General features: G+C 50.4%; 3 long non-coding RNA genes across 10 annotated transcripts; all 3 read left to right on the top strand.

Moving 5' to 3' along the window:
- Positions 1–235: 235 nt before the first annotated feature.
- On the top strand, positions 236–4,251 carry LOC142830224 (uncharacterized). Of its 3 annotated transcripts, none has more exons than XR_012905287.1 (3): positions 236–928; positions 1,025–1,913; positions 2,046–4,251. It is a non-coding gene; the product is annotated as an uncharacterized LOC142830224 (long non-coding RNA). The 3 variants fall into 3 exon arrangements; XR_012905285.1 differs by having other exon boundaries at positions 1,025–1,445; positions 1,551–4,251; XR_012905286.1 differs by having other exon boundaries at positions 666–928; positions 1,025–1,177; positions 1,313–4,251.
- A 454-nt stretch (positions 4,252–4,705) lies between these two features.
- On the top strand, positions 4,706–8,758 carry LOC142830225 (uncharacterized). 5 transcript variants are annotated; one of them, XR_012905292.1, is made up of 4 exons: positions 4,706–5,159; positions 5,267–5,436; positions 5,533–6,421; positions 6,554–8,758. It is a non-coding gene; the product is annotated as an uncharacterized LOC142830225 (long non-coding RNA). The 5 variants fall into 5 exon arrangements; XR_012905290.1 differs by having other exon boundaries at positions 5,533–5,953; positions 6,059–8,758; XR_012905291.1 differs by having other exon boundaries at positions 5,533–5,685; positions 5,821–8,758.
- Positions 8,759–9,214: 456 nt separating this feature from the next.
- Positions 9,215–10,180, top strand: LOC142830309 (uncharacterized). Of its 2 annotated transcripts, XR_012905473.1 has the most exons (4): positions 9,215–9,423; positions 9,550–9,668; positions 9,776–9,945; positions 10,042–10,180. It is a non-coding gene; the product is annotated as an uncharacterized LOC142830309 (long non-coding RNA). The 2 variants fall into 2 exon arrangements; XR_012905472.1 differs by having other exon boundaries at positions 9,215–9,668.

Raw genomic sequence — 10,180 nt, forward strand, 5'->3', positions numbered from 1 at the left:
TTGGTTGCAGGGCCTGATGGAAGAGGGTGCACTGCATTGGTTTCTTGCAGGTGTGACTTCAGGGCTAGGCTTTGAGATGGGCCCCTCTGCTTGAAACATGCAGCCAGAGAGAACTGAGCGAGCAGCTTACAGGTGAGTCTGATGGAGCTGTGGTAAGTGTGGCTTTGGTTGGGAGGGGTGGGGGGGGGCTATGCTTTGAGGTGACTGGGTTAAGTATCCAAATGTCTGTCCACTTGCTTCACCTGTTGGTTATAAGGTTTGTTGGAAGAGGGTGCATTGGGAGTGTGTGTTTGAAGGTTAAGTTCTGGAGGCCGACTGGATTGGAGGTAAGGCTTTGATATGTCTTTCTCTTGGAGCTAACAGTCTTACATGGAAAGCAGCCAGAAGTGGAATTCAGTGAGCAGCTTGGAGGAGTCGTGTAGAAAATATCTAAGAGGAGCTCAGGTAAGTGTGGCTTTTTGCTGTGCTGAGAGGTGATTGGGCAAGGTATCCAAATGTCTTCCTTGACTGGTGTTGGTTGGATGGTCTGTTTGAAGATGGTCCATTAGTAATAACTTCTTGCAACTTCAGGGGCAGATGAGATCGACTGCAAGGCTGTGATCTGGGCTGCTGGCTTGGAGCTGGCAGCCAGAGACCTGAGCGAGCAGCCCACAGAGCACTTGGCTGAGGGAAAGTCCGAGTGGAGCAGGCTTTACTGGGAGGTGTGTGGGCTAAGTATCCAAATGTCTGTCTACGTGGTTCACTGGTATGGGTTACAGGGCCTGATGGGAGAGGCTGCATTGGGAGTGAATTGTTGCAGATAGGTCCCTGGAGACTGGATTGGAGGGAAGACTTTGAGCCGTGCCCCCTGCTTGGTGTTGGGAGCCAGAGAGACTTCAGTAAGCAGCCCGTGGACTTTCCTGAGGCCAACCGCTGTAAGTGAGGCTCGGTAAGTGTGGTTTGGAAGGGGAGAGGGCTCTGCTGGGAGGCGGTTGGGCTAACTATCCAAATGTCTGTCTACTTCGTTCACTGGTGTTGGTTGCAGGATCCTATGGAAGAGGGTGCACTGCATTGCTTTGTTGCAAAGGAGACCTGGGGGCAAGGCTTTGAGCTGGGCCCCTCTGCTTGGAGCTTGGAGCCAGAGAGAACTGAGTGAGCAGCTTACAGGGGCGTCTCCTGGAAAAAGTCTGGAGCTGTGGTAAGTGTGGCTTTTCGGGGGGGTTATGTCATGAGGTGGCTGGGCTTAGTGTCCAAATATATCTGTCCCCTTTCTTCACCTGATACTGGTTGGAGGGTCTGATGGAAGAGGGTGCACTGGATTGGTTTCTTGCAGACATGAGTTAGGGCAGATTGGATTGGAGGGAAGGCCTTGAGACGGGCCTCTATGTGCAGCTGGCAGCCTTACACGAAAAGCAGCCAGAAGCAGAACTCGGTGAGCAACTTCAAGGCGTCGCCTGGGAGCTCAGGTAAGTGTGGCTTTTGGCTGTGGTGGTTAGCCAAGATATGAAAATGTCTGTTCACTTCCTTCATTGGTGTTGGTTGGAGAATCTGACTGGATTGGCTTCTTGCAGATCGGACTTTGTGGCAGATTGGATTTGAGAGAAGGCCATGAGCCGGGCCTTTGTCTTTGACCTGGTAGCTGGAGAGAACTGACTTAGCAGCTTACAGGTGAATCTCCTGGGGAAAATTCGGAGTGGAGTTTGGTAAGTGTGGCGTTTGGCTGTGTTTTGAGGTGGTTGGGCTAAGTATCCAAATGTCCCCGCACTTTGTTCACTGGTGTTGGTTGCCTGATGGAAGCGAGTGTACTGGATTGGTGTCTTGCAGGTGGTACCTGCGGGCAAGGCTTTGAGACCGGCCCCTCTGCTTGGAGCTTGCAGCCAGAGAACTGAGTGAGCAACTTAGAAGAGTCTCCTGGAAAGTCTGATGCAGCTGCAGTAAGTGTGGCTTTTCGGGGCACTATGCTGCGAGGTGGCTATGCTAAGTATCCAAATGTCTGTCCCCTTCCTTCACCGGTGTTGGTTGGAGGGTCTGTTTGAAGATGGTGTATCGGTGGTAATTTCTTGCAGCTAGCACTTCAGGGGCAGCGAAGATCAGAGGCAGGGCTTGCAGCCAGAGACCTGAGTGAGCAGCCCACAGAGCACTTGGCTGAGGGAAAGTCCGACTGGAGCTCGGTAAGTTTGGGCTTTTTTGGGGTTGGGGAGAAGCAGGCTAAGGATCCAAATATCCATGCATGTCCTTAACTGGTGTTGGTTGGAGAGTCTTTCGGGAGAATCTGACTGGATTTGTTTCTTGCAGTGTTGGATTGGAGACAAGGCCCATGAGCTGGGCCTTTCTCTTGGAGCCGGCAGCTAGAGAGACTTGAGTGAGCAGCTGTGAAAGTAGAAAGAATTGTACTGTAAGAGAAAGATGAATTATGCTGTAATTGAATAAGCTGAAGGAATATTGTTTCTCTGAACAGGAAGAAGAAAAGTATGTTGTTGTTGTCTGTAGGGATGCAGATCAGATTTCCTATTAACTCAGGCCCACCTGGCTAGCAAAGGAACATTAGGTGTTAGGGAGAAAGCAAGTGAGATCACCAAGGAGATATGGACAGGAGATTGCTGTGTGCTTGACGTGGAAATGAAGATACTTGACTAGCCTCACACACTAATCGTGTGAAGTTTTGCCCCCTCTTTTAATCCTGTTAATTTTGGCTTTCTTTTGAGTGTATAAATCAAGGGGTTTGAACTTTGTATGGCACTCACATTTTCTGGGTGCATTTAGCAGAGCGGCATTGCTAATAAACAGAGCGGTCTGACAAATCTGAGTCTTGTATGACTTTGACAATTTGGAGGTCCCACCGAGATGGCAACCGTCTTTGCTGAGGTTGTGTGATCCCTGACTGTCTTGCAGGATGACCGTGGCAGCCGGCACCTGGGCATTTGGCCCGAGCGGTCCTCTGCCAGAATGGAAAGGTGCACAACCACAGCGAAGTCTACGCCATGGAACCTGTTGGTTCCCGCTCGGTTCTGGTAGGGATCCCGGGATCTAACATCAGGACTCTGGTCAGGTCGTCACTTCTGTGTTTTGTCCGGACTGAGGACTGTCTTGTCTCTGTGACTATCCGTCTTCCCTGTGGTGTGAGTGAGTCTGGGAGCCATCCCTGTCCAGGGACTGGCTGACCCAAGGGGCTCCTGTCCCCGCGGTCTGCGTGACTGGAATCTGTACTATCGCAGCCGCACCGCATCTTGGATAAAATCCTTGGAGTGAACGCAAGGGCGATTGAGGCAGTAGCCTGTGGGCTTCTTTTGTGTGTTGCACTGGGCACCGCTCTGATGAACCCAGATTTCCTCCTTGTGTGATTGGTGTGTGAAGCCCTCCTGTATGGGTAACCAGACGTCTAAGCGGGGGGCAGTTCCCTCAAGGGACCCCGGCTCAGCTTATATATTTTAGAAAGGGTCCGGACCCCTGTAAACTTCTGGAAAAATGATCTAGATTGACTCTGGGGGATCCCAAAACTCAGTGGCCACTGTTAGGATCTTGGAACAAAGACCAAGTGGACGTCTTAAAAGACAAACTTGGCCGTCCCAAAACTAAATTGGCTAGAGGAGAGGTAGATTGCTTCATGCAGTGGTGGGCCGAGGCAAATCTTAGATGGACTGAATCGAAGTTCGCCTCCCTTAAAAATTCTAATTATAAGTAAAAAGCTTTATTGGAAACCTCCTCTCCCACCACCAGACCAAGCGCTTCCCTTTACCCCGTCCTCCGAGAAGACTCAGACCTGTCCCACTTGGAGCTATAAAGCCTGGACCCACACGGAGCTCCACTCAATTGTAAAAGGTTTTCCAGAGCCCCAGGAAAACCCTACCAAATTTGCAGAGGAATTTTTGCTAGTGTGCAATGCCTATGAATCCTCTGAAGCAGACCTCCTGCAACTGCGTAAGCTACTTATAACCCCTAGCGAGCAAGAAAAAAAAATGGCTCCTGATAGCAAATTGGCCCACCACTGAGCGTCCTTCTAATTTGCCAGACACTGGTCCTGACGCTGCCTACTGGAACAAATGTAAGAATCAAGTTGCCTTTCACCATTGTATAACAAGGTCTGTAATTAACTTGGAAACAATGTAACAAGGGTTGTCTAAATTCTCTATCACTAGTAAATCAAGATTGGAAATTTTTCTAAAAGATGCTGTAAATCAAGCTAAGCCCCTGCATGAGGCCATTCCCCAAGTATGGACTCCAAAAAAAATCAACGGGACGGCCATACGTTGCTGTAAACGGCAACAGAGAGAACCCGGGCAGCTATCACACCCGACTGACGTTTTTTTTTGTTTTTTTTTTTTTTTTCCCCGCAACATTCTGGTATACAGCGACGGGGTGAAAATGGACAGAGTGGAGCTGTGGTAAGTGTGGCTTTTTTAATGTGGATGGGAGGGGGGGGGAAATGGGAGGCTGTGATGCGAGGTGATTGGGCTAGGTATCTAAATGTCTGAGCACTTGGTTCACTGGTGTTGGTTGCAGGGCCTGATGGAAGAGGGTGCACTGCATTGGTTTCTTGCAGGTGTGACTTCAGGGCTAGGCTTTGAGATGGGCCCCTCTGCTTGAAACATGCAGCCAGAGAGAACTGAGCGAGCAGCTTACAGGTGAGTCTGATGGAGCTGTGGTAAGTGTGGCTTTGGTTGGGAGGGGTGGGGGGGGGGCTATGCTTTGAGGTGACTGGGTTAAGTATCCAAATGTCTGTCCACTTGCTTCACCTGTTGGTTATAAGGTTTGTTGGAAGAGGGTGCATTGGGAGTGTGTGTTTGAAGGTTAAGTTCTGGAGGCCGACTGGATTGGAGGTAAGGCTTTGATATGTCTTTCTCTTGGAGCTAACAGTCTTACATGGAAAGCAGCCAGAAGTGGAATTCAGTGAGCAGCTTGGAGGAGTCGTGTAGAAAATATCTAAGAGGAGCTCAGGTAAGTGTGGCTTTTTGCTGTGCTGAGAGGTGATTGGGCAAGGTATCCAAATGTCTTCCTTGACTGGTGTTGGTTGGATGGTCTGTTTGAAGATGGTCCATTAGTAATAACTTCTTGCAACTTCAGGGGCAGATGAGATCGACTGCAAGGCTGTGATCTGGGCTGCTGGCTTGGAGCTGGCAGCCAGAGACCTGAGCGAGCAGCCCACAGAGCACTTGGCTGAGGGAAAGTCCGAGTGGAGATAGGTAAGTGTGGGGGTTTCTATGGGGCGGGGCGAAGCAGGCTTTACTGGGAGGTGTGTGGGCTAAGTATCCAAATGTCTGTCTACGTGGTTCACTGGTATGGGTTACAGGGCCTGATGGGAGAGGCTGCATTGGGAGTGAATTGTTGCAGATAGGTCCCTGGAGACTGGATTGGAGGGAAGACTTTGAGCCGTGCCCCCTGCTTGGTGTTGGGAGCCAGAGAGACTTCAGTAAGCAGCCCGTGGACTTTCCTGAGGCCAACCGCTGTAAGTGAGGCTCGGTAAGTGTGGTTTGGAAGGGGAGAGGGCTCTGCTGGGAGGCGGTTGGGCTAACTATCCAAATGTCTGTCTACTTCGTTCACTGGTGTTGGTTGCAGGATCCTATGGAAGAGGGTGCACTGCATTGCTTTGTTGCAAAGGAGACCTGGGGGCAAGGCTTTGAGCTGGGCCCCTCTGCTTGGAGCTTGGAGCCAGAGAGAACTGAGTGAGCAGCTTACAGGGGCGTCTCCTGGAAAAAGTCTGGAGCTGTGGTAAGTGTGGCTTTTCGGGGGGGTTATGTCATGAGGTGGCTGGGCTTAGTGTCCAAATATATCTGTCCCCTTTCTTCACCTGATACTGGTTGGAGGGTCTGATGGAAGAGGGTGCACTGGATTGGTTTCTTGCAGACATGAGTTAGGGCAGATTGGATTGGAGGGAAGGCCTTGAGACGGGCCTCTATGTGCAGCTGGCAGCCTTACACGAAAAGCAGCCAGAAGCAGAACTCGGTGAGCAACTTCAAGGCGTCGCCTGGGAGCTCAGGTAAGTGTGGCTTTTGGCTGTGGTGGTTAGCCAAGATATGAAAATGTCTGTTCACTTCCTTCATTGGTGTTGGTTGGAGAATCTGACTGGATTGGCTTCTTGCAGATCGGACTTTGTGGCAGATTGGATTTGAGAGAAGGCCATGAGCCGGGCCTTTGTCTTTGACCTGGTAGCTGGAGAGAACTGACTTAGCAGCTTACAGGTGAATCTCCTGGGGAAAATTCGGAGTGGAGTTTGGTAAGTGTGGCGTTTGGCTGTGTTTTGAGGTGGTTGGGCTAAGTATCCAAATGTCCCCGCACTTTGTTCACTGGTGTTGGTTGCCTGATGGAAGCGAGTGTACTGGATTGGTGTCTTGCAGGTGGTACCTGCGGGCAAGGCTTTGAGACCGGCCCCTCTGCTTGGAGCTTGCAGCCAGAGAACTGAGTGAGCAACTTAGAAGAGTCTCCTGGAAAGTCTGATGCAGCTGCAGTAAGTGTGGCTTTTCGGGGCACTATGCTGCGAGGTGGCTATGCTAAGTATCCAAATGTCTGTCCCCTTCCTTCACCGGTGTTGGTTGGAGGGTCTGTTTGAAGATGGTGTATCGGTGGTAATTTCTTGCAGCTAGCACTTCAGGGGCAGCGAAGATCAGAGGCAGGGCTTGCAGCCAGAGACCTGAGTGAGCAGCCCACAGAGCACTTGGCTGAGGGAAAGTCCGACTGGAGCTCGGTAAGTTTGGGCTTTTTTGGGGTTGGGGAGAAGCAGGCTAAGGATCCAAATATCCATGCATGTCCTTAACTGGTGTTGGTTGGAGAGTCTTTCGGGAGAATCTGACTGGATTTGTTTCTTGCAGTGTTGGATTGGAGACAAGGCCCATGAGCTGGGCCTTTCTCTTGGAGCCGGCAGCTAGAGAGACTTGAGTGAGCAGCTGTGAAAGTAGAAAGAATTGTACTGTAAGAGAAAGATGAATTATGCTGTAATTGAATAAGCTGAAGGAATATTGTTTCTCTGAACAGGAAGAAGAAAAGTATGTTGTTGTTGTCTGTAGGGATGCAGATCAGATTTCCTATTAACTCAGGCCCACCTGGCTAGCAAAGGAACATTAGGTGTTAGGGAGAAAGCAAGTGAGATCACCAAGGAGATATGGACAGGAGATTGCTGTGTGCTTGACGTGGAAATGAAGATACTTGACTAGCCTCACACACTAATCGTGTGAAGTTTTGCCCCCTCTTTTAATCCTGTTAATTTTGGCTTTCTTTTGAGTGTATAAATCAAGGGGTTTGAACTTTGTATGGCACTCACATTTTCTGGGTGCATTTAGCAGAGCGGCATTGCTAATAAACAGAGCGGTCTGACAAATCTGAGTCTTGTATGACTTTGACAATTTGGAGGTCCCACCGAGATGGCAACCGTCTTTGCTGAGGTTGTGTGATCCCTGACTGTCTTGCAGGATGACCGTGGCAGCCGGCACCTGGGCATTTGGCCCGAGCGGTCCTCTGCCAGAATGGAAAGGTGCACAACCACAGCGAAGTCTACGCCATGGAACCTGTTGGTTCCCGCTCGGTTCTGGTAGGGATCCCGGGATCTAACATCAGGACTCTGGTCAGGTCGTCACTTCTGTGTTTTGTCCGGACTGAGGACTGTCTTGTCTCTGTGACTATCCGTCTTCCCTGTGGTGTGAGTGAGTCTGGGAGCCATCCCTGTCCAGGGACTGGCTGACCCAAGGGGCTCCTGTCCCCGCGGTCTGCGTGACTGGAATCTGTACTATCGCAGCCGCACCGCATCTTGGATAAAATCCTTGGAGTGAACGCAAGGGCGATTGAGGCAGTAGCCTGTGGGCTTCTTTTGTGTGTTGCACTGGGCACCGCTCTGATGAACCCAGATTTCCTCCTTGTGTGATTGGTGTGTGAAGCCCTCCTGTATGGGTAACCAGACGTCTAAGCGGGGGGCAGTTCCCTCAAGGGACCCCGGCTCAGCTTATATATTTTAGAAAGGGTCCGGACCCCTGTAAACTTCTGGAAAAATGATCTAGATTGACTCTGGGGGATCCCAAAACTCAGTGGCCACTGTTAGGATCTTGGAACAAAGACCAAGTGGACGTCTTAAAAGACAAACTTGGCCGTCCCAAAACTAAATTGGCTAGAGGAGAGGTAGATTGCTTCATGCAGTGGTGGGCCGAGGCAAATCTTAGATGGACTGAATCGAAGTTCGCCTCCCTTAAAAATTCTAATTATAAGTAAAAAGCTTTATTGGAAACCTCCTCTCCCACCACCAGACCAAGCGCTTCCCTTTACCCCGTCCTCCGAGAAGACTCAGACCTGTCCCACTTGGAGCTATAAAGCCTGGACCCACACGGAGCTCCACTCAATTGTAAAAGGTTTTCCAGAGCCCCAGGAAAACCCTACCAAATTTGCAGAGGAATTTTTGCTAGTGTGCAATGCCTATGAATCCTCTGAAGCAGACCTCCTGCAACTGCGTAAGCTACTTATAACCCCTAGCGAGCAAGAAAAAAAAATGGCTCCTGATAGCAAATTGGCCCACCACTGAGCGTCCTTCTAATTTGCCAGACACTGGTCCTGACGCTGCCTACTGGAACAAATGTAAGAATCAAGTTGCCTTTCACCATTGTATAACAAGGTCTGTAATTAACTTGGAAACAATGTAACAAGGGTTGTCTAAATTCTCTATCACTAGTAAATCAAGATTGGAAATTTTTCTAAAAGATGCTGTAAATCAAGCTAAGCCCCTGCATGAGGCCATTCCCCAAGTATGGACTCCAAAAAAAATCAACGGGACGGCCATACGTTGCTGTAAACGGCAACAGAGAGAACCCGGGCAGCTATCACACCCGACTGAGGTTTTTTTTTTTTTTTTTTTTTTTTTCCCCGCAACATTCTGGTATACAGCGACGGGGTGAAAATGGACAGAGTGGAGCTGTGGTAAGTGTGGCTTTTTTAATGTGGATGGGAGGGGGGGGGAAATGGGAGGCTGTGATGCGAGGTGATTGGGCTAGGTATCTAAATGTCTGAGCACTTGGTTCACTGGTGTTGGTTGCAGGGCCTGATGGAAGAGGGTGCACTGCATTGGTTTCTTGCAGGTGTGACTTCAGGGCTAGGCTTTGAGATGGGCCCCTCTGCTTGAAACATGCAGCCAGAGAGAACTGAGCGAGCAGCTTACAGGTGAGTCTGATGGAGCTGTGGTAAGTGTGGCTTTGGTTGGGAGGGGTGGGGGGGGGGGGCTATGCTTTGAGGTGACTGGGTTAAGTATCCAAATGTCTGTCCACTTGCTTCACCTGTTGGTTATAAGGTTTGTTGGAAGAGGGTGCATTGGGAGTGTGTGTTTGAAGGTTAAGTTCTGGAGGCCGACTGGATTGGAGGTAAGGCTTTGATATGTCTTTCTCTTGGAGCTAACAGTCTTACATGGAAAGCAGCCAGAAGTGGAATTCAGTGAGCAGCTTGGAGGAGTCGTGTAGAAAATATCTAAGAGGAGCTCAGGTAAGTGTGGCTTTTTGCTGTGCTGAGAGGTGATTGGGCAAGGTATCCAAATGTCTTCCTTGACTGGTGTTGGTTGGATGGTCTGTTTGAAGATGGTCCATTAGTAATAACTTCTTGCAACTTCAGGGGCAGATGAGATCGACTGCAAGGCTGTGATCTGGGCTGCTGGCTTGGAGCTGGCAGCCAGAGACCTGAGCGAGCAGCCCACAGAGCACTTGGCTGAGGGAAAGTCCGAGTGGAGATAGGTAAGTGTGGGGGTTTCTATGGGGCGGGGCGAAGCAGGCTTTACTGGGAGGTGTGTGGGCTAAGTATCCAAATGTCTGTCTACGTGGTTCACTGGTATGGGTTACAGGGCCTGATGGGAGAGGCTGCATTGGGAGTGAATTGTTGCAGATAGGTCCCTGGAGACTGGATTGGAGGGAAGACTTTGAGCCGTGCCCCCTGCTTGGTGTTGGGAGCCAGAGAGACTTCAGTAAGCAGCCCGTGGACTTTCCTGAGGCCAACCGCTGTAAGTGAGGCTCGGTAAGTGTGGTTTGGAAGGGGAGAGGGCTCTGCTGGGAGGCGGTTGGGCTAACTATCCAAATGTCTGTCTACTTCGTTCACTGGTGTTGGTTGCAGGATCCTATGGAAGAGGGTGCACTGCATTGCTTTGTTGCAAAGGAGACCTGGGGGCAAGGCTTTGAGCTGGGCCCCTCTGCTTGGAGCTTGGAGCCAGAGAGAACTGAGTGAGCAGCTTACAGGGGCGTCTCCTGGAAAA

Source organism: Pelodiscus sinensis, chromosome 7, assembly GCF_049634645.1.
Source record: "Pelodiscus sinensis isolate JC-2024 chromosome 7, ASM4963464v1, whole genome shotgun sequence".
NCBI lineage: Eukaryota > Metazoa > Chordata > Testudines > Trionychidae > Pelodiscus > Pelodiscus sinensis.